The sequence below is a fragment of the Microtus oregoni genome, unplaced genomic scaffold (assembly GCF_018167655.1).
Source record: "Microtus oregoni isolate MIOR12 unplaced genomic scaffold, Mior012 000079F_000, whole genome shotgun sequence".
NCBI classification, from domain to species: domain Eukaryota; kingdom Metazoa; phylum Chordata; class Mammalia; order Rodentia; family Cricetidae; genus Microtus; species Microtus oregoni.
This window is the reverse complement of record NW_024544152.1, coordinates 1,993,007-2,017,272: the sequence shown is the minus strand read 5'-3', so window position 1 is coordinate 2,017,272 and position 24,266 is coordinate 1,993,007. Positions and strand designations below refer to the sequence as shown.

Here is a 24,266-nt window from a genome sequence, read left to right as displayed (position 1 = left end):
GAAGTCTAAGTTAGGGTCCTCTTTGTAGATTTACTTGAGCTAGGTTTACATATGAGCCCAAAATACTCTGCCTTTCCAGTAGTCTGTTTCAGTAATCTCCCCTTTCATCTCCTGCAACCTGCTTGTTCATGTTCCTATCTCCATACAACATCTCTTCTATTTCTCCTTCTGAGGGAGATCTGGGAATTACCCAGAAACCTCCTTGTTATCTAGTATATCTGGGTGTATAGTTTGTAGAAGGGTTCTCCTTTGTTTTACAGCTATTATCCACTTATGAATACTTTGTCTTTCTATGTCTGATTTACCTCACTCAGGATAATTTTCTTTCTAATTCTATCCATTTGCCTGAAAATTTCAAAACATATTTTTTTTCTAATATCTGAGTGGTACTCTATTGTGTAAATGTACCACATTTTCTTTGTCCATGTCTTGAGAGACATCTAGGCTGTTTCTAGGTTCTGGCTATTACAAATAATTCTGCAATGAACATAGCTAAGCAAATATCCTTGTGTAATGATTGAGTATTCTTTGGGTATATACCCAAAAGTCATATAGATGGGTCTTATGATAGAGTGATTCCCAGTGATTTTTTTTCTTTTTTTGAGAAGCAGCCATATTGATCTCCAAAGTACAAGTTTGAACTTCCATCAACAACTAGGAAATGTTCTTGTGCCACATCCTCTCCAGCAGGAGCTGTCATATGGGTTTGTTCTTTTAGCCATTATAGCATGTGTTAGATGAATTTCAAAGTCGTTTTGATTTGTATTTCCCTGTTGGTTAAGACTGTTGAACATTTCTTTAAGTGTTTCTCAGGCATTTGAGATTTTTCTGTTGCAAATTCTCTATTTAGGTCTATACCACGTTTTAAAATTGGATTGATTTCTTTCATCTATTCATATAACATAAAAGTGAGGAATTTCCAAATCAAAATGTTTTGTAATATATTATGCTAATAAATGTTGGGTGAAAATATGAAAATAAAACCATATATTGCTTTGAACACTTAGTTGAGCATATCTTCAGAATTATCAATAATTAAATTATGCAATACTCTTAATTTAGAAAAAGTTGTTTTTTATTTATTTGATGTGAGCAATAAATATTTTCCAAAAATGCTGTATTATTGCCATGTTTGTAAACTTATGAAATTTCTAACATCAAATAATAATTATTATTTCTCAAAAATTTTATTATGAAAAATATGCAAATTCTTCAACCTGATTATTTCACCATTACTTCTTTACATAATGTTTTTATCTGCTAAATACATTTCTCAAAGTAGCAAATGATTTTCTATTTTTCATTTACAACAGGACTGAATTGTAAAGTAAGTATGATTTCATAAAAATTTCTTAGACACTTATAGATGACTACATCTATCTAAATTACTAGACCATAAAGTATCAAATATATGATAATAATTCTAGTGAAGAAATTGAATAGGAATGTTAATGTGTACTACTTTTCTATATCAGACAGTATAGAAGTAAATGTTCATATACTTTGTAATATATATGTTTGATTTAATTCCATTTAGACATAAGGAAACTGGGTTCACTGTCATTAATCCAAAAAAGGTATGGAAACCTACTGCATTCAGATACTACACCATGTCATTGGCCTAGTTAACCTCTTCAAGGAAAAGCTATTGTAGTTAGATATTGCTTAATTTTTAAATACTTGGCTTCCAATAAAGAACACAGGGTGAATAACTAAATGATCTGGAAGGAGGGTACCATTTATTGATTCCCATCCACCTAGCCTTGAAATAATCACACAGAAACAGTATTATTTAAATCACTGCTTGGCCCATTAGTTCTAGCTTCTTATTGGCTAACTCTTACATATTAATTTAACCTAATTCTATACTTCTGCATATCACCATGTGGCTGTGGCTTACCTGGTGAAATTCCCAGTGTCTGTCTTTGGAAGCTCCATGTCATCTCTGACTCTGTCTTTCTTTCTGCCAACATTCAGCCTAGCTTTCCCTGCCTACCTCTTTTTTTTTTTTTTTTTTTTTTTTTGATTTTCGAGACAGGGTTTCTCTGTGGCTTTGGAGCCTGTCCTGGAACTAGCTCTGTAGACCAGGCTTGTCTCGAACTCACAGAGATCCACCTGCCTCTGCCTTCCGACTGCTGGGATTAAAAGCGTGTGCCACCATCGCCCGGCTCCTGCCTAACTGATTAATGGTAATCACAGTACACAGAGGGGACTCCCTCCCCTTTTCAGTTAAAATAAAAAGTAAAGATTTTACTTTAACCTAGTAAATTTCATATAACAAAAATGGTATCAAATAAGAATTACAGTTACAATATTTATATCTATTTATATTTTATCATAACTAAGGGAAACTATAACTATAAATTCTTCAATGCCATCAAACACTCCAGAAGGATATAATATTACCTAAGTAAATAATAAGTTCATTGTAGGCAACTTCCAAAACTCTAGAATTGACAGAGACATCTCACTGCCTGGACAGTCACCCAAATTTCTTCTGTACCATTGGAGCATTGATCTTCAGCCTGCACTATTACTAGGGGAAATACAACAGTGTCTGCTTGCCATGCCCAGTTCAGCATGGTGGAGCCACTTGCCCCTGAGCTGTATACACTGCCCCACTTCCAGGCACATAGCCAGTCCATGTCGCCATTAATCAAGCTGCAGCAGTCTGCTCACAATTCCCACTCAAATCCTCTGTAGCCAGACCCACTTTCTGAAAGAGTCAGAGTTTGCACTGGCAGCAAAGCCCAGAAAACTGGCACTTCAAAAACAGCATGGCTTTTTTTTTTCTTTTGCTACTCTTGAATCAGGAAATTCTCTCTTAAAGGAGCTGCTGTACGCTGCCAGCAAACTGCAAGAAGCTGTGTTAAACTCTGTATTTTTGTGTCCAGAATTCTTTTTCAAACTCTATCAGGTTTTAAGTGATTTTAGTTGGCTACATGGGCACCAATCTGTTGCAAGTGGCAACTTGTTGGTTCCAAGCTGCTAAGCCCCGAAATAACCACACAGAAACTGTATTATTTAAAATAACTTCTTGGCCCATTAGCTTTAGTTTCTTATTAGCTAACTCTTACATATTAATTAAACCCATTTCTATTAATCTATATATTGCCACTTGGCTGTCACTTACCAGGTAAAATACCCAGCATCTGTCTTTGATGGCTTCATGGCATCTCTGACTCAGCCCTTCTTTCTCCCAGAATTCAGCCTAACTTTCCCTGCCTACCTAAGTTCTGCCTTGCTATTGGTCCAAAGAAGTTTCTTTATTCATTAATAGTAGCCACAATACAGAGAGGGAAATCCCACATCAAATCTGGCTGGATACGGTATTCTTTGAGGTATCAAGGAAATGTTTATTTTTGGTTGAAGGTGACTTCTACTAGTTTGTTGTAATGATGTCTTTAGTGAAAGGACATAATGATTCATACTAATTATCTTGTTACCTGTCTGTCATGTGATTCTAAAATGATTTGCTGTAACTTAAAATATTAAGTATCATTTAACTTATTTAATTAATATTTAACAATATTAGCTTGTAGATGTTGATTATACTAATGGTTTAGATCATTATATTCTATCAATTTGAACATATACCATTTTTGAAATAATAAAATTCTCTTCATTATTCATGTGTTGTGACCATACCTTGTTATATAGTCTGTGTTTTTATTACTTTTTCAGACAAAATACTGTAATTTCTGTGTTTTCCTGTCCTGGGACCTTAGATTTCTGTAATTTCCCCCTACATCTCTGACAGTAGTAGTCCTTAATCTTGTTGAATGATTCTTCTAGTCTACATTTCATGCTCTACCACTCAAGACTGATTCATAGCCAAGATGAGTTTAGTGCTTTGGAATTCTTATCAAAAGAGAGACTTAATATATAGTATACTTATTATTATATTCTATTTTCCTTGATAGAATATATTTAGTTATTAAGGGACTGGCCAGGAATACATTTTCTCAAAATACATGATAAGACAGTAAAGTTCACTGACTCTTTGAAGGTCCATATTTCAACTCTGATATAAGAGAGCTTCTGTGGATTTGTTAAGATAAATTATTCTTCAGTTTATAAGAAAGACAGTCATTACTATGAGGATTTTTCAGTCACATTGGAGAGTTCTGTAACACTGTAAGAAAGATAAATTATCCATAATATATAATAAAACACATGGAAAAACAGTGGGATACATTATAAGCAAGTCACTTTGCATGATATAAGATTATGTGAACTTAGATGACTATTTTTCTGGTACATTATATTAAATCCTCATAGTTTTGCCTCATAAACACATCATATTTGCATATGTCCTTTTGTCTGTTGCTTAATAATTTAATCATAACTAGTTGAACTAAAGAGCATGATATGACAGATATAAAGATCTACATATATTATAATTACTACTTTCTGCATAAAAAACTTACATTTTAAATTTTTGTATCTAAAGTGGCAATTAGTTCAGTCAGTAGCCTAAGTGCTTCTTGTGGAGGTTTGAGGACCATTGTTCAGACCTCCAAATCCCAAGTAAATTCCAAGTAGAAGTTATGAAATGTCTGTAATTTTAGCTGGGGAAGAGAATGACAGGTGTCCCCAGAACAAGCAGACTAGAGAGTCTAGCCATATATCTGATTTCTGAATTTGATTGACAGATTGTGCCTTAAAAATCAGAAAGGAGAGAAACTCAGCAGGATTTTTGGCATTAATTATTTCTATGATCCACATAGAGCTATACACCCAAACACATACACTCTTACACATATGCACCACACATCAAAACACACACATAAATACACACACACACACACATGAAAATGAAAAAAGAAACTATCGTTAATCATGATGGCCATATTATAACTAGTTGACTGAATATGTACTGTCTTATAGTTTTATAAACATAGTCTTACTGGCTCATAACCATATCCACCTGTTAATGCATTTTTCTTGCTTTTATCATGCTATCAGTATGAGTAGATCATTTCTCTTAAATTATACAGTGCTTTATATACCAAAAAAATACATCTTGTAATGATTATGCCTTGCCATTTACTATGTCATCTTATTCCAAACAGAAAATGTCAGGTGATTATTTAGTAAACTAATGCTCAGTCAAAGATAATATATTAATATGCATCATCCCAGTCATTCAATAGCTTAAGTGTATTGCTAACGAGCTCTTACATCTAGAATTAACCCATTTTCATTCTTTTATATTTTACCATGAGGCTTGTGGCCTTCTGGCAAGGTTTTGACTGGCAGCTAACGTCTTTCCCCTCTTGGGGGATCCATGGCATCTCAATGACTCTGCCTTCTTGCTCCCAGCATTCAGTTTAGTTTTTCTCACATAGCTCTGTTTCTCTATAGCTCTGCTATATTTCCAATGCAATACAACCCATGTGCGGTCATGGTTTTCTTCCAAAACCAACATATCACGATTGTTTTGGGTACTAGTAATAATAACAAGATAAACTGGGCCATGGAAGACAAGCAATAAACAGTTGACATCATAGAGATGATGTACTATGGCAGCTGCAAAGACAGGGGTCTGGTGGTGTCTGCCAAGGATTACTTTACAAAGTACAGATACCAAGATTTACCCTCACAAGCTGGGCATGGGACAATGGGATCTTCTTTCACATGAAAACACTCAGATCTTCATAACCTTTGGAAAGGCCTGCAGTGGAACATGACTGTGGGTATGGAGAATTCTTGAGATGACAGAAACAGGCTCTTAGCTAGCTGAAGCAAATAAATATATCATGATGGAATAGTAAAATGAAAATGTAGTTTGATTTGAAGGGTTTTACAAACTGAAGAAGACAGACAGAAATATGAAGGGTATATTTTAATAAGACAGAAACTCCACAGAAATGTATAAAAAGGAATTGTTCTTGCTGTCGAGCTGAGCAGGGATGCACAAAATAGAGAGTACTTGATCTGAGTAATGAATAATTATCGGTGATCATTTAATACAGAAGGGATGAGGATGGAAAGAGCGGGTAAAAGGCAAAGAACTTGAAGTAGCATTTTATTTATTTATTTATTTATTTATTTATTTATTTATTTATTATAGATTTCTGCCTCCTCCCCGCCACCGCCTCCCATTTCCCTCCCCCTCCCCCAATCAATTCCCACTCCCTCATCAGCCCAAAGAGCAGTCAGGGTTCCCTGTCTTGTGGGAAGTCCAAGGATCTCCCACCTCCATCCAGGTCTAGTAAGTTGAGCATCCAAACAGCCTAGGCTCCCACAAAGCCAGTACGTGCAGTAGGATCAAAACCCAGTGCCACTGTTTTTGACTTCTCAGCAGCCCTCATAGCCCGCTATGTTCAGCGAGTCCGGTTTTATCCCAGGTTTTTTTTAGACCCAGTCCAGCTGACCTTGGTGAGTTCCTGGTAGACCATCCCCATTGTCTCAGTGTGTGGTGCACACCTCTCGGTCCTGAGTTCCTTGCTCGTGCTCTCTCTCCTTCTGCTCCTCATTGGGGCCTTGGCATTTCAGTCTGGTGCTCCAATGTGGGTCTTTGTCTGTGTCTCCTTTCATCGCCTGATGAAGGTTAATATCCAGGAGGATAACTATATGTTTTTCTTTGGGTTCACCTTCTTATTTAGCTTCTCTAGGATCACGAATTATAGGCGCAATGTCCTTTATTTATGGCTAAAAACCCATTATGAGTGAGTACATCCCATGTTCCTCTTTTTGGGTCTGGCTTACCTCACTCAGGATAGTGTTTTCTATTTCCATCCATTTGCATGCAAAATTCAAGCAGTCATTGTTTTTTACTGCTAAGTAGTACACTAATATGCATATATTCCATACTTTCTGCATCCATTCTTCCATTGAAGGGCATCTAGGTTGTTTCCAGGTTCTGGCTATTACAAACAATGCTGCTATGAACATAGTTGAGCATATACTTTTGTCGTATGATAGGGCATCTCTTGGGTATATTCCCAAGAGTGGTATTGCTGGGTCCTGGGGTATGTTTACCCTAAATTTCCTGAGAAACCGCCACACTGCTTTCCATAGTGGTTGCACAAGTTTGCATTCCCACCAGCAATAGATGAGTGTACCCCTCACTCCACATCCTCTCCAGCAAAGGCTATCGTTGGTGGACCTAAAAGTATACCATGGAAGAAAGAGAGCATCTTCAACAAATGGTGCTGGCAGAACTGTTTGTCAACCTGTAGAAGAATGAAAATAAATCATATCTATCACCATGCACAAAACTCAAGTCCAAATGGATTAAAGACCTCAACATCAGTCTGAACACAATGAAGCTGATAGAAGAGAAATTGGGAAGTACTCTACAACATATGGGCACAGGAGACCACTCCCTACATATAACCCCAGCAGCACAAACATTAAGGGCGACAGTGAATAAATGAAGTAGCATATTGTACACTGATCAGTGAGACATTTAGTCAATTATTAAAATGTTAAATCACTTACATCATGATGAATCCTGATGCCATCAGAAAAAAGAGACTGAAGGTAAAGAGATCACTGTATACAAAGTAAGCTAAGATTATAAAAGAAATGTTGTTAGAAAATAGAAGTTATTTGTCAAACACATATACTGAAAGTAAAGAGAACTTTGTACAAAAACTATGATTAAAAAATAAGTGATGATAGAAAACAGAAATGATTTCTCAAAAACATTATACTGAATCTGTTAGCATATTACCTGTAAAAACTACACAGGAAACGCAGTAGTTGAGCTAATGAACTTTGTAGAGTTGAAAATGTTTTTAACTATGAGGAAAAATGATTGTGTCTAAATGATGCATTGCTTTCAGAAAATTACAGTAAAAATGTAGTCACTCAAAGGATAAGCTAGAGGAAAGAAATACAGTAATTCTTCTATCAGAAACCTAACCTGGTAGCTCTAATATTGGAAAAATTCTGCTTGGTCAATAGCAATATGCTTTCCCTCTTATACTCTGTTTGTGAATGCTTATATGTATAGATGATGTACATCAGCTCAAATAGTAACTGGCGAAGTTTGGAGAGAGAGAGAGAGAGAGAGAGAGAGAGAGAGAGAGAGAGAGAAAGCTATAATTTATCTCCTTCTTTCCTGTCAAGCTATATCACCTCACCTGTCCATCTTAAGTGCACTATTCTTCTCTCTGAGGTTTCCATTTCCCCTCTGTCTGCTTATATATTGTGAAAAACATTCCACCCTTCTAACTATCTGGACTAAATATTGTTGATAGCACTGGTGTTTCTATTTCTGAGTATCTGCTCTATCTTGCAACTTTTATCCCTTTATGAAAAACTTCCATTGTAACGGCGTAAACGAATGCAGACAGATTGTAAAAATATATATAGCTTTAATGGCGAAATAGACTTATAGATCCACCGTTCCCGCGGAGACCAGGAAAGCAGAAAGAGACAGCTGGGAGCACGCTTGCCAAATTTATAGGCCAACATTAGCCCGAGGCGAACATGCCACCTAAGGGGCGGGACTTATCCCTACATTCCATTGAAGTATTTTCATTTGAATATACTGTATATTTTATGCATGGACACTTACTATTGAAAAATTCAAGATTTTCTCCATATCTGCAATAAATATTTATTCTCTATCTACTTTGAGTAAATTTTCTCATATATGTTTCGATGGAGCCTGAAATTTGTAGTCTAAGAATGCACAACAGAGAATATACAGAATGGAGCATAGACAGTTTAGAACCCTTTATTATTAAAGATCCTGTCAAATTATAGTAAAAATAATTAAAACAGAAAATGAGAGAGATGTATTACTAGATAAGCATGCCCAAAGATTTTCTGAAAAAAAAAATGAGATGGCTTTCCAAGACAAATTATACTATACTACAAGGAACACAGCACAACAATGAGGTTAATGGCTATAATAAGGCCCATCCAACCTTCTCACAGGGCTAACACAATGTCACCTACCTATATGACATGATCTGTTCCAAGAATAATTCTAAACCAAATCTAGTGATTTTCAGAAGGAAAATCTACCTTAGCATAGCACGTTTCTCATAAATTTTAAGGCTAGTGGCAACAGTAATCCCAAAGATGTGGCACTGAATACCTCATAATAAATTTTGATGTTTCAAAAGAGCAAAATCCCTACATTCTAAAATTTCTACAATCTAAAGCAACCCTAAAGATGAACCAAAATTATTAAAATCCTATCCTCAACTTTGGCCTGTTTCTAGCCAGCTTCACTAATTTAAATTATCCTGTTTTGCTTTATCTACCCTTTGCTTCAGAGCTTTATTTTTCTTTCCTTCTGTATATCTTACTTTCACTTCTTATGTCTGGCAGACTGGTAGCCACTGTCCGGCTTACAGCCCTAGGCATCTCCCTAGTTCTCTCCTCTTTCTCTTGCTCCTCTTCATCATAGATCTCTTCTTCTATTTATTCTCTCTCCCAGCCAACCCTACCTATCCTTTCTCTGCCTAGTTATTGGCCATTCAGCTCTTTATTAGAACAATCATGTGCCTTAGGCAGGCAAGGAGAAACAAACACAACACATTTTTACATAATTAAATACATATCCTTACATTGTTAAACAAATGCAACATACTTTCATATAGTTAAAGTAATATTCTGCAGCATAAAGAAATGTAACACATCATTACCTAGTTAATCATTTGGGATTGAATATCATTCTAAAGCCTTTGTTGGCTTGAAACTCACTATGTAGACTAGGCTGGCCTCAATCTTGCAGTGGATCTTCTGAGTTTGCTTTCCAAATATTGGGATTACAGTATGAACCACCAAGCCCAGAAAGTATGTCATTAGAATTATAATGTTAATTTCATAGAATCTATAGATTGTTTCGGTTGTTATGGAAAATGTTCAAATATGAATTTCAGCAAATAACACAGGATGGCTTTATCCCAGTGTGTTCAGTACTAAAAGAAAGCATAAGAAATAATTTCAATATAGTGACATAGACTTGACTTTCTGTGTAGGATTCAGAAAATAATAGGCAAAACTGATGAACATGATTATCTGAATTTAAAAGAGAAAGAAGTTTTAGGGAATTAGAATAAATTTGTGCTGCCCATTCATTCATAATCAGGAAAATATCCAGAACACATAACATTTAAAAAAATCAATAACCAAGAGAACAAAATTATAAGATCAATTATTGGGCACATGAACTAAACACACTTCAGATGAAATACAAATGGCCAATAAAAACATATAAAAAAGACTGACATACTGTGGGACAAAGGCCTTGTATCTTGTAAAGATTTGTCACTTGTGTTGGTTTAATAAAACATTGATTGGCCAATAGTCAGGCAGGAATTATAGGTGGGGCAACAAGACTAGGAGAATTCTGGGAAGAGGAAAGGCTTAATCTGCTGTCAACAGCCAGAAGCAGAGGAAGCAAAATAAGAATGACTCACTGATAAAAGGTACCAAATCATGTGACTAAACATAGATAAGATTATGGATTAATTTAAGCTATAAGAGTTAATTAGTAATAAGCCTAAGATAATATGTGATCCAGTTTACATTAATATAAGCCTCTGTATGTTTGGTTGTAACTGAATGGCTGTGGGATGGGGCAGGACAGAAACTTCAGTCTACACTGACAAGATGACTCAGTTAGTAAAAGCACATGTAGTCAAGCTGGAGGATCTAAGTTTGATACGCAGTGCTGTGCCCAAATGGTAGAAGGACATAAATTCAATAAATACATTTTTTAAAATAATAAGCATACAGAAGTATTTATACATCAAGAAAACAAAAATAAAAATGACAATGAGGTTCTTTTTTACCTAGTCACAATAGGTATCTTCTAAAAAATAATTTTAAGAAATTGTTGATGAGGGTTAATATGGGAAGGAGCCAATATACACTTTTAATATGAATATAAATCAGTCTAACATTATCATCAACATCAATATGGACTTTCCTCAATGAAAACAAAAAACAAAATTGCCATATTATTCTGCTACACCATTCCTAAGTATATTCATTAAGAAATTAAAGCTTTTAGCCCAGTGGTGGTAGCACAAGCCTTTAATCCCAGCACTTGGGATGCAGAGGCAGGTAGATGTTTGTGACTTTTGAGACCAACCTGGTCTATAAGAGCTAGTTCCAGGATAGGCACCAAAGCTACTGAGAAACCCTGTCTCAAAATACCAAAAAAAAAAAAAAAAAAAAAAAGAAAAGAAATTAAAGTTTTTATAACACTGTGATACTTGTTTATCTAGCAGCGTTCACAGGAATCAAGTAATGGATTTAGCATAGGTGATATTCAATGGATGAATGGATTATTAAAATGCTGTGCATATATGCAGTGTGACAGGGCCCATAGGTATGTATCCATTCTACCTTGACTAAAGGTCAGAGAGTTGGTACTTACTTCTGTTCCATCAAGGTTATTGTCAATAGTTCAGACAACAGGTGCGGCTAATATACAAACCTGGTATTTCAGGTATTAAGATGTAGATCTCTTTCTACCTCAAACAAAAATCTAAGGATCCAGCTACATTCCTACTCCCTTAAGGAGATAACAATGAGTTTCACCCAGGGAGTGGTTTGCTAATAGAATATTTTGGTCTAGTTTGTGAGTGTTACTTGTCTTCTTTTGGCAACAGAATGTTTAATTAAGAAGCTCAATAAAAATAAAAAAGAAAGAAAGAACAAAACAATGTAACACATAATCCTTCAACTGGTCTATTCAATTCTTTTATCATGTAAAACGCAGTTTTTTTTTCTTACTCCTAACTGTTAGGGCCAGGGTATTTAAGCAAATGGAAATTAAATGCAGATGATTTTCAGTATTTACTGGAACTCCCTCCCAATTCTATCTTTTTTCACTTTAGTATTTTCACTCACGTCTTCATTCTCTTTGCTTATTTTTCTAATAACCATGACCTTACCCCAGTAAGTGGTATCCCTGTCAAAGCTGGTCTCTCCAACAATGAATTATTATAAATTTAAGCAAAATAAAATTATGTAATTTTCAGTTAAATTTTTGGAACTGGATTTATTCATGTTAAGTGACATAAGCCATCCTTGGAAAAATTATTTTATGTTTTCTCCAAAATGTGGATTTAGAACTAATCATGAAAGCCAGATGTATGGTGTATGCCTCCATTCCCAGCACTCAGGAGGCAGAAGTTCACAGACCTCTCTGAGTTTGAACTTTAAAGAGTTCCAGGCCAGATAGGGCCAAATAGTAAAACCTTGTCTTAACAAAGAAGAAAATAGATAGAGAAACTATTTGAGAATATAAAGTAAACAAGTGGAATAGGTATGTATGAACAATAATGCAAAAATATACAATGAGAGCATTTACAGAAACACACACACACATGGAAATTCCATCACAGTACCTAAAGGTTTACATAAGTCTTACACATTAATGAAAATTAAAACTAGAACCATCATATGATACAACAATTGCACATTTGAGGGTGCAGTCAATGAGACTGAAAGTACATATTAGTGAAATATAGTCTATCATGCTTATTGCAGTACTACTCACACACAAAAAAATCCTGAATGTTTATTATGAGATAATAAAATAATGAAAATATGGCAGGAAGGAGACAGGAAGAGCTAGACTGAAAAAATAATAATATATACCCTGTCTGTAGTAGCATAGATGAAGGTGGGAATAAAATCCTAAGAGACAGAAGCGAAAGGCAAAACACCTTATAATATCTCTTGTATACAGAATCCAAATATTTAAACAGAAACAAGCTGAGTTGAATTTAGTTTCCTTGGAGTGGTTTATGTAGAAATTTGGGCAATGTTAGCTTTAAACTTCTAAAAGAATGAAGTAGTTTGGAGTACCTAAGATATGCCATAGTAATAATGTTTTAAAATTCTGAATTATTTACCTACAATTTGATTTACATAAAAAATATATAAGTATTTGCAAGCAGTAACAATTAGTGAAGAAAGAGGTCATGAATTTGAATGAGAGTAGGGAGTAATGTATGGGAGGGTTTGGAGGAAGGAAAGGGAAGGGAGAAGTGTAATTATAATAAAATCACACAAGAAAAAAATTTAAAAGGTAGATCTGCAATATCATAGCTACACTCTTTTTCATGTTTATGTTTTCAGTGGAAACCTCAAAACTGAAGTGTTGATACATTAGAGAATTGAGTTCTGTTACTTGAATTGTAAAACAATTCTCAGTTACTTAGATAAATCCTCTTCATCGGTTAAATGATAACATTAACTTGTATTGTGAATTAAAGATGTCAGAATTGTGAATGCTTTATGATGATACATCAGAATTGCTGTAACTCTGAGTTTAGATTATGTATCTTCAACTCAAGTTAAAAAATTATATCACTATGTGATGATAAGTATTTCCCAGGGATTGACAACATATGATCACGAGTAAGGCACAAATACTCCCTGCAAAATGAAGGTTATTTAATAAATTTTGCCTGTATGTTTGAAATGCTATGATAGATATCTCTCTAGGTGGAAAAAAAATCACAACAAGAAGAATTATTTATTTTCATATAGCTGTACCAAAGCAATTTATGGATTATTGTAAAATCATGAAGAAAATAGTATATATTCTAACTCTCAAAGATTTTATACATGAGTATGCTGTTTTTAATATCTCTTCCAAATTATTATTTTAGCTCTTAATCTTTCCTATCTGCCACCTTCTCAGATTCATGATCTCATCTTCTGTAATTCTTTTAATTAAATATATATTGATAAATAAATATTAAAAATATTCCTACTGAGGTCATTTAGTTAGTATTTCCACTTGAGATTAGATAATCTAGAAAGAATATCATCTTTGGAGAAAACTCATTCTCCCTCCCTCTGTAACTGTTAAATGCCAATATTTATTTTATCTAAGAGGGGGCCATATGACTGGTGTGGCTATTATACAAGTCTTGTTTAGACCACCACATGGCTAAGATCTCATGTGTGTACCATCCCTGTCATGCATAGAAGATACTAATGGCAGGTATGGTCATTAAGATAATAATTCAAACTCTGGTCAAGTTATTTGATAGTATTACAACTGTATGTAATTTGACTTTATTTTTTATAAAGTAATAAGCTATCTATTTCAAATCTAGGGAAATAATTTAATATAATTATTGTAAATGTTACTGTGTATTGCCTATCTAATTAGTAAATCTTTCTTTTTCTGATAATTTTTTATTACTTTATAAATAATAACAATCAAAATTTCCACTTCCTCCCCTTTTCCCACTTCCCTTCACCTCCAGTCCTAAGAGAGGGCAGGGTACCTTGCACTGTAGGAAGTCCAAGGCCCTCCCCCCTCCATCCAGGCTTAGGAAGGTTTGCATCCAAATAGAATAGAATCCCCAAAAGCCAGTACATGCAGTAGAGACAAATCCCAGTGCCATTATCTTTGGCTTCTCAGTCTGCCTCAATTTTAAGCCACATTCAGAGGGTCCAGTTTGATCCAATGCTCATTCAGTCCCAGTTCAGCTGGATTTTGTTAGCTCCCATTTGTTCAGGCACAGTGTCTCAGGGGGTGGACCAAGACCTCGTGGTCCTCACTTCCTTGGTCAGGCCTTCTGCTCTTCAAATGGACCTTAGGAGCTCAGTCCAGTTCTCTCATGTGGGTCTCTGTCTCTATGTCCATCCATCCCCTGATTAAGGTTCTATGGTGAGATTCAAGATAGTCATTAGTCTGACTGTAGGACAAGGACAGTTCAGGCACCCTCTTCTCCACTGCCCAGTGTGCTAGCTGGGGACATCCCACTGGACACCTGGGAACCCCTCCATAGCCAAGCCTCTTGCCAAAACCAAATGCCTCCCTTAATTATTTTCTTCTCTGCTCCCATATCCATCCTTCCTCCATTTCAACCATCCCACTCCCTAGCCCTTTCCTTCCCCCTTCTCTCTTCCCCTATCCCCTTCCCTCCACCCACCCCACCCCCATGTTCCCAAGTTTTGCCTGGAGATCTTGTCTGCTTCCAGTTTCCAAGAGGATCTATGTATGGTTATCATTAGGTTCACCTTATTACTTAAGTTCTCTAAGATTGCAAACTATAGGCTCAATGTCCTTTGTTTATGGCTAGAATCCATTAATGAGTGAGTGCATGCCATATTCATATTTTTGGATCTGGGTTATCTCACTCAGATAACTATTTCCATCCATTTGCTTGCAAAATTCATGATGTCATTGCTTTTATCACTGAGTAGTACTCTAATGTATGTGCCACACTTTTTATCCATTCTTCCATTGAGAAGCATCTAGATTGTTTCCAGGTTCTGGCTATTACAAACAATCCTGCCATGAACATAGTTGAGCAAATGCTTTTGTGGTATAATTGGGCATCTCTTGGCTATATTTCCCAGAGTGGTATTGCTGGATCCTGAGGTAGGTTGACTCCCAATTTTCTGAGAAACCGCCACACTGTTTTCCAAAGTGGTTGCACAAGTTTGCATTCCCACCAGCAATGGATGAGTGTTCCCCTTACTCCACATCATCTCTAGTACTGGTTATCATTGTTGTTTTTGATTTTAGACATTCTGACAGGTGTAAGATGCTATACAGTTTGATGCTACTATGTCTATGTGAATAAGAACTTAATTGGAACTGCATTGTATGTGTACTAGCCACTTACAGTCTTAAACAAGCTCTAAGTGAATAAGTCAAAACTAAAAGGTATATTATACAAAACTGTAGAAATATGATGTATATGAACTTCAATGAGAAAATACAGCATAGAAAATAAAAATGACATAGATTCTAACATTCCAAACATCCCTGCTTCTACATATCAGAACACCATATTTGAATACTGCCCTGTTCACCCCAGATATGCACCATGTCTTTCCCAATTGTTAAAACTTAATTTAAACATCTACAATAGTTATATTTGGAATATATTGGGTGTGCATTTGACTTTATGCCATTATGTTGGGTCTCTAACAGGTTAGCATTATGATAAGCTAGCCTTTTTTGTTTAAATGTTAGGACACAAGATTTTCTCTTTGTAAACTGAATGATTAATGAGGACAGTAATGGCAGAAACTCAAATGTTAAGTACTAGATAAGATAATCCCAATTTAGAAAAGGAGTCTTACCTTAGAGTTCTAAGTGGTAAATAATAACCAACTGTAAATAACATATAATATTACAATTTTAGTAGTTTTAGTTCTGTTGCAATGCATTATGATAAAAATATATTTTATATTCTAGGAGACTGGAACTTTTACTGAACCTCAATACCAAAGTCAATAATTCACTTTAAGATCACTTAAGACATAAGACTGTTATCCTGTGTATTCAGGCCATTTCTTTAACCTGTTTTTAAGAGAAAAATGTAATAATCAATCTCGATTTTCTTGGGTTTCATGTGCCATAAATGTTTACAAACTAAACTAGTTTACAGCTGTAATCTTAAATCATCTATTTTGCAAGCCCCTGACCCAAGGTAATGCATGTGTGTTTGCATGTATATCATTTGTTGTAAACATCAAATATGCTAAAAGCAGTCTCATAAAATAAACATCTACTATAAATGTTGACTGTAACACATGGATATTATTTGATAAAAAAGTGATGTTTATATTACTGTTAGTTATCTGTGTCAGGTGGGTTCAAGTGGATCCAGTGACTTAATTCATTTTAGAACTCTGTCATTCATTTGTTACGGTGTGTTTTGTGTGTTCCATAAAAGACAGAGCCAAGCCCTTTCTTAGACCTAGACATATATATTCACATAGGCACACATAGAAACACACAGCACACAGATGTATAGACACAGACACCATGAAAAATTTGCAAAACAGTTTTTGCAGCTACAGATTCAGACTCTTCAACAGACAAACAAGAGAAGGGAAGACACCGGGAGAGGAACATAAATAAGTAAAATCTGGGCTTTCTCTTCCTTAAATGACTCCAAAGGAAAGGGTTTTGATTATTTTCTCTTAATATGACACAAACACATTATCATTGACTCTGAGTTAATCACTCATGAATTAAATCTATGCACAGTTTTATGAATAGAAACTATTGCAAGATACTTTCTATATTTTAATCACTAAACTTGGACAAAAAAAAACAGTTTTCAAGAAAATACAACTCTATTTCAATACCATTTTAAGCTCCCTGAAAATGAGTATAGATTTCTTGAAACTGCTGTTAATTTGCAGTGGTGTAGAGTAATAAAGTAATTTTGAATGCTAAATTGTGTGATGCCAGGCATGACGTCTGTTTCTCCCAAAGAGATAAGCAATTAAGACAATGAAGATATTTCCTGTAAGAAATCCACAAATGACAATAAAAACTGAGCTCATTTTCAACCTGTTGGAATGTCTCCACACTTCTATACTCTGTTGTTAAACATAAAACTCTGAACTAAACTAAGCATTAAGGATGTTGACGGAAAAGATAAGTGCACTTTCACTTTCTTCTTCAGTATTGAATGTATAAGATCTTCCAGTAGTGATTTAAAAGGCTATTAGTAAGTAATCTTCAAACATTAGATGCCTGTTGCCCCATGGGTTGCATTTAAATGAATTCTTAGGAAAAGGAAAACGTCTCTAGGAGTGACATGCATTCAAAATTAGAGGATACAAATAATGTTTTATGACCGTGTTATAGTATTTCTACATGAGAATAGTTGATGATCTGTACTTGTGGTATTTAATATTCTTATTACTGTCATCTTGTAAATTTTCTCACAGACGATGGCCACTTATTGCTTCATTTTGCAAATGGTTTGGTCCCATTTGTGCCACTCATGCTTTATTTATATTAACATGGATTTTAATTTTTCAATAAAATTGGAAAGTGGTAGCATTGTGGGTAATGAAATTTCTCATTACTTTCAGAGAACTTCTTTGCATGTCTACACTGATGTCGATTTAATTCTATATTCTTGATTCTTCTGGGGATGCATTTAGGAAAATAGTCGTGTATTATCAATAATAGACAAAATTTAAAAGTTGATCACTATAATGTATTATAATAATATATTAAATTAAGGGCCAATATACAGACATCACTGAAAGCAATTATTGCACTAACATCAGAAGTATTTTTTAAATCACACCAGGTGCTATTCATTAATTCTAAGTCAAATGGAGGAGTGAAGGTCACATTATTATTGATACTTTTAAAAAATCATTTATTTATTTATTTATTTTTTAATTGAAAGAATTTCCACCTCCCATTTTCCTCCCCCTCCCCCCACTCCTTTTCCTTCCCCCATTCTTCTCCCCCTCCCTCTCCAGTCCAAAGAGCAGTCAGGATTCCTTGCCCTGTGGGAAGTCCAAGGTCCTCCCCCATCCATCCAGGTCTAGGAAGGTAAACATCCAAACAGGCTAGGCTCCCACAAAGCTAGTACATGCAGTAGGATCAAAACCCAGTGCCATTGTCCTTGGCTTCTCAGCAGCCCTCATTGTCCGCCACATTCAGAGAGTCCGGTTTTATCCCATGCTTTTTCAGTCCCAGTCCAGCTGGCCTTGGTGAGCTCCCAATAGATCAGCCCCACTGTCTCAGTGGGTGGGTGCACCCCTCGTGGTCCTGACTTCCTTGCTCATGTTCTCCCTTCTTCTGCTCCTCATGTGGACCTTGGTAGCTCAGTCCAGTGCTCCAATGTGGGTCTCTGTCTCTAGCTTCATTCATCGCCAGATGAAGGTTCTATAGTGATATGCAAGATATTCATCAGTATGGCTATAGGATAGGGCCATTTCAGGTTCCCTCTCCTCAGCTGCCCAAGGAACTAACTGGGGACATCTCCCTGGACACCTGGGAGCCCCTCTGGGGATAAGTCTCTTGCAAACCCTAAGATGGCTCCCTTAATTAAGTTATATACTTCCCTGCTCCCATATCCACCCTTCCTTTATCCCAACCATCCCATTCCCCCAAGCTCTCCCCATCCTCCCCTTCTCACTTTTCTCTTGTGAGGTAACCCAGACCCAAAAAGATGAACATGGGATGTACTCACTCATAATTGGTTTCTAGCCATAAATAAAGGACATTGAGCCTATAATTCTTGATCCTAAAGAAGCTAAATAAGAAGGTGAACCCAAAGGAAAACATATAGTTATCCTCCTGGATATTGGAAGTAGACAAGATTGCCGGGCAAAAAAATGGGAACTTGGGGGTGGGGTGGGATGGGGGTAAGGGGAAATGGGGAGAGAAAAGTGAGAAGGGGAGGATGGGGAGAGCTTATTGATACTTTTAATAGAATGTTTTGTCCAGAGAAGTCTTAAGAAGTCATCATTTGTTCAAATCATTCAGTAGTTTTGTTTTTTACTAGAAACATGAAGATAAATATGAAACAAGCAAGCAACAATAGGAGTATCTGCAGCTTCCAAACTCTACTCTAGTTTGCCTGGGATGAAAGAGTAGGGTAGATAGCCCAAGAAGATCTCATACCTTAAAATACTACAGCCTGCCAAAACAGCATCACCAGCTTGAGCTAGCACCTTTATCTCCATTATCTTCTGACATCTCAAGTATAATGGTATGTGTGGAACACAGAAAATAGGCAAAAATGCTAATTTTTCTGAGTTATTAATTGAGTGGAAAATAATTTTTCAAACAAAGTCAAGAAGCATTTGCAATACAGTCAGTCCATAGCTCTGACTTCTCAGTTTAAGATAGATAACTTAGCACCATAGGTTTAAATTCTCCACACATGAACTCCTATTTGTAGTGGTTACATTTCTTCATTTCTTCTTGTATGTACTAGTTAGGATTTTTTTTTTATCTTCTGTGACCAAAAGCCTAAGAGAAACAATTAATAAGAGGGGTTTATTTTATCACAGAGTTTCATGATAAAAACAAAACAAAACAAAACAGCCATGTGGGCTGAGGCTCTGGTTGTGGCCAGTATTTTATAGTACAGCTTGATATATTTCTCTGGAATTGTAAACAGGAAGAATCCCAGGGCAAAGGACAAGCTTGTACTTCATAAATCTTCCCACAGTGACCTACTTATACCAAGTGCTGAGACTACAAGTGTGTGCCACAGCCATTCCCAGCAGTTTCTGCTAGATGGCATCAACCTGTAACAATTACAGCTACTGTTGGGAGCAGTGAGACCCCAGGTCCTGAATTTCTTTCTTTCTTTCTTTCTTTCTTTCTTTCTTTCTTTCTTTCTTATTTATTTGTTTGTTTATTTATTTATTAAAGATTTCTGTCTCTTCCAACTGAACTTCTTGTAATCCCCTGATCTGAGTGCCTACAGCTGCTCTGAGCACGAGACCTTCAGGAGTTCCTGATGGCATGAAAGTGGTTTCTGGTGGGTTTGTCTGGCACGTAGCTATCTCTATATAATCTGCCCCTGAACTCAATAAAGGGGGCATTCTTGGGGGAATTCACAGATGACCTGTGTTGCTGTCTCTCTGTCTGTCTGTGTTTGTGTATTTTAACCTCCTGCCCCTTTGTCCTAAGCTCGCAAACTGGGTGCCAGCGCACAGAGCACAGACACGGGGGCGCGATGCGCTGCAAGCAACCTTGATAATACTTTGCCAGCCATGTATTATTCTACAGCTTCAGCTATCCACACTCTCACCCCCTCCACACACAAGCTGCACACTTTTTCATATCTTTTTCTGTACTGTTTGCTCATTATCACTGTAAATCTGACTAACCAAACAGAACAGTAGCCTTGCTATAGCCTGGACATCATGCTATCTTCACACATTCTCAAAAATTATAAAGTAGTCCTTTACTGTTGAATTAATTATTAAATTTTCAGAATGTGAGTCAAACAGAATATTTTTGCCAGAATATGGGATGAACAACCTTTAGTCCAATATAATCCATAATTCTTCTGAAAATTTATAAGCTCTCTCATCTTTACATATTTCTCATAATTATGGGCTTCCATGACACCCCTCAAATAATGGCCCATTAAACTATGCTTACAGCTTACAAAGGTTGCCAATGCCTATGGTTCCAAACTCTTCCACATTTTCCCATAAACTACTTCTGAAGGCCTATAAAACTCATGAATGGCTTGATAGCAGTAACTTCACTTTTGTTACCTCTTTTCTGTGACTGTTACAACTTACCTGAACTCCTGACGAAAAAAGCATTCTAAAAGAGTAAGACTTTTTTTTTTTTTGGTTTATTTATATAAGGGGTTAACATATCGTGGAATGGAAGGAGAGGAGACAGCAAAATTAATAAGTGACTGGGTCTCCTCATACTTCAGTGGACCAAGAAACAGAGAAACAATTTGTCAGCTTTCAAGTCCATAAAACCTTTGAAGTCTTACATGTCTGAAAGAATGAGGTTTCCAGTCATAGTCATACCCTAATGTTCCACAACGCTAAGTAGTAAAGTAGTCAAATGTCTATTACCTTCAAAAATAATATTATTGACAGTGATGTAGTTGTTCCTATAACTCCGTTGTTGTAATGTTTCTGGTTCAGTTACATTTCCCAAATCTCATTATACAGCAGATTTTAGTTCACAGGAGAGTTATTCAAAGATGACCTAGGATCTCTACTATGAAAAGAAAGGAAAGATACTAGGCTTCAACTGCCATCTGGAGTATCGGATCAACCCAAATGGCTAAATGGTTGCAAATTTGCATTTTTGTGTTCATCTGTATACTGACCCAAGGATCTGAGAAATATATATATTTGAAGAATATATCTATTTACAGATAAACTATTTCCTGAGATAGATGTGAAAAAGCTAAGATGAAAATGCCAGATCTTATACTGGTATCTTAATGGTTACTAGCATTCATCACAGAAATATCATTTAGAGAATTGAGATGATGAACTACAGGCTAATGATGTTAAACAGACTTTTTATTTTCAATGATAGTTTGCAATTTATTGGCTTTTGATTTTCAATTAAAAATAGAATTCTTCTTACATTAAGTGTAGTGCATGTTTATGATATAAAAATATTGCTTTATTTTTGAAGTATTTCACTAACTTTTCACATTGGATTTCAATACCTGTTATTTTAAATATGTAAATTATGTCTCTTTCAATATTGGTCACATTGTCTTTCTTTATGGCAATCTAGAGGTAAGAGAAAAAATGAGAAACTCCTCAATATAGAGATTTAAAGTTCAACTGAAAATATGATATAACTATGCTTCTGAATTACATCCTACATTTTTGTAGCTTTTGTAATATATATATATATATATATATATATATATATATATATATATATATATTAAATTCTTTTCAGTGTTACTTCCTGAGTATTAAGTTCGCTATTCATTTTATCCTTATTAGTAAATGCTAGAGTAAACCAGGTGCTCAACAGGCCTATTTATATAAATCTTGTAGTCATGGAAACAGTGCTTCTCATTTAGAAAACAGCAAATTTGGAGGAGAAAAAAAGGAAAGTAGTTCAAGGAATCCTTAGCAATTGTTGTGAGCCTTTTGCTGTGAAAGGAAAGAAGAAAAGAGGGAAATAATTCTTCAATAACACATGAGTTTCCAGGAACTATCCCAGGTTTAAATATGAAAGAATCAACAAGATAGAAAAAGTGAGCTTTTTTGAGTTCGTCATATTTTATAAAATACAGTCTTATCAATTTGCCTAGTAAGATTTACACAAAAAGTAATGCAAGAGTTGAAACAAAAATGTAATTGCTTTACAGAAAACAGACAGAACACCATATATCAGAGCTTTCTAATTTAACTATTTTCTCTTTTTATATTTTTTCAAATGGAAACAGAACATAATCATTTTCCTCCCTCCTTATCCTTCAACTAGACCCTCCCAAACTCCCCCACTTCTTTATCTTTAATAACTATTATTATATACATACATAGATATATATGCAGGTATATTCATATATATGTGTACATACATATATGTATATAAGTTGCTATTTACATTTCTTTTGTGAACATATGGTTTCAAGACTGTCCATTACATTGAACAACTGAGAATGGAGATAATTCTTTTCTTGGCATGATAAATTCCATTCTCTCTTAAGAGACATAGGAGGATATCCTATTTTCATTCAAGGATATTTCTTTTATTTCCCCCTTGTGTTGAAAATACATTTTTTCTCACATAATAAGCTTTGATTGCAGTTTCCTTTCCTTTACTTCTCCCAGTTCCACTCTCTTTCCCTTCCTATATGAGTCAACCACCTTTCTGTCTACATAAGGAAACAAAGAGAGGCTGATAAGGCATAATAATAAAATTCAACAAAATAAAATACAGCAAGATAAAACAAAAACTAACAGATCAGAATAGGACAAACCAAGAGAATAAAAATGATCTAAGAAAAGATGCAGACATAGAGACACACTTATTCACACACATCAGAATAACATAGAAACACTAAACTGGAAGCCATAATATATAGCAAAAGAAAATGTAGGGTAAAAAGAGAGAAGAAAAAATATGCATGAAAAAAATAAAATAAAAAAATAGCAGGACATGGTGTGTACACACACCTTTAATCCCAGCAGTCAGGAGGCTGAGGCAGGCATATCTTTGAGTTCAAGCCTAGCCTAGTTGCCTAGTTTATAGAGCGAGTTCCAGAACATCCAGGAATGTACAAAGAAACCCTGTCTCAAAAAACAAAAGTAATAATAATAATAAATAAAAATAAAAAAATGATACAATAAAAATAGGTCAAGCTCTGACATGACATAATACCACAGGACCCACCAAAGATGCCTTTAAGTTTGTTGTCAGTTAGATATCTACTACTAGGTATGTAGCCTGTCCTTAAGAGTAATTTTTTTTTGCACCCACACACTGAGACAATGGGGATGTTCTACTGGGAACTCACCAAGACCAGCTGGCTTAAGAGTAATTTGTTTCCCTGCTGAGACTCCCTCGGAGAAACAAAATTTTCATTTGCAAGTGGTTTCAATTGGAGATTGCTTTGGCCTAGGGATGCGGGCATGTGGCTCACTTTTCCTTTCAAATCCAGGATCACAAGTGGTACAAGACCTATACATGCTGCTTTATTATCTGTGAGTTCAAATCTGCATCAAATCTAATTTTTGGGGCCTTTTTATTTGGTCGTCTCCATTTTTTTCAAGCTCTTACACTCTTTTAGCCTCCTCCTCCACAGGGAACCCTGAGCCTTCAAGGGAGGATATTGATGGAGATATCCATTTAGGAATGAGGGTTCCAAGATCTCTCTCATTCTTTGCACACTGTTTGGCTATGGGTTTCTATGTGTGTTCTTATCTACTGCAGGAGGTAAATTATCTGATGATGGCTGAGCAGGGCACTGATCTATGAATAGAGCAGATCATCATTAGAGGTACATCATTTTATGTTGTTGGTTTTCCCCTAGATCTCTGAACTATCGAATCTCAGGTTCTCGGGTATATAAATAGTA

The 24,266-nt window shown here is 35.6% G+C and overlaps 1 pseudogene; it reads left to right on the top strand.

The window, feature by feature from the left end:
* Positions 1 to 2,580: 2,580 nt before the first annotated feature.
* Positions 2,581 to 5,644, top strand: LOC121441533 (annotated as a pseudogene).
* Positions 5,645 to 24,266: the final 18,622 nt, after the last annotated feature.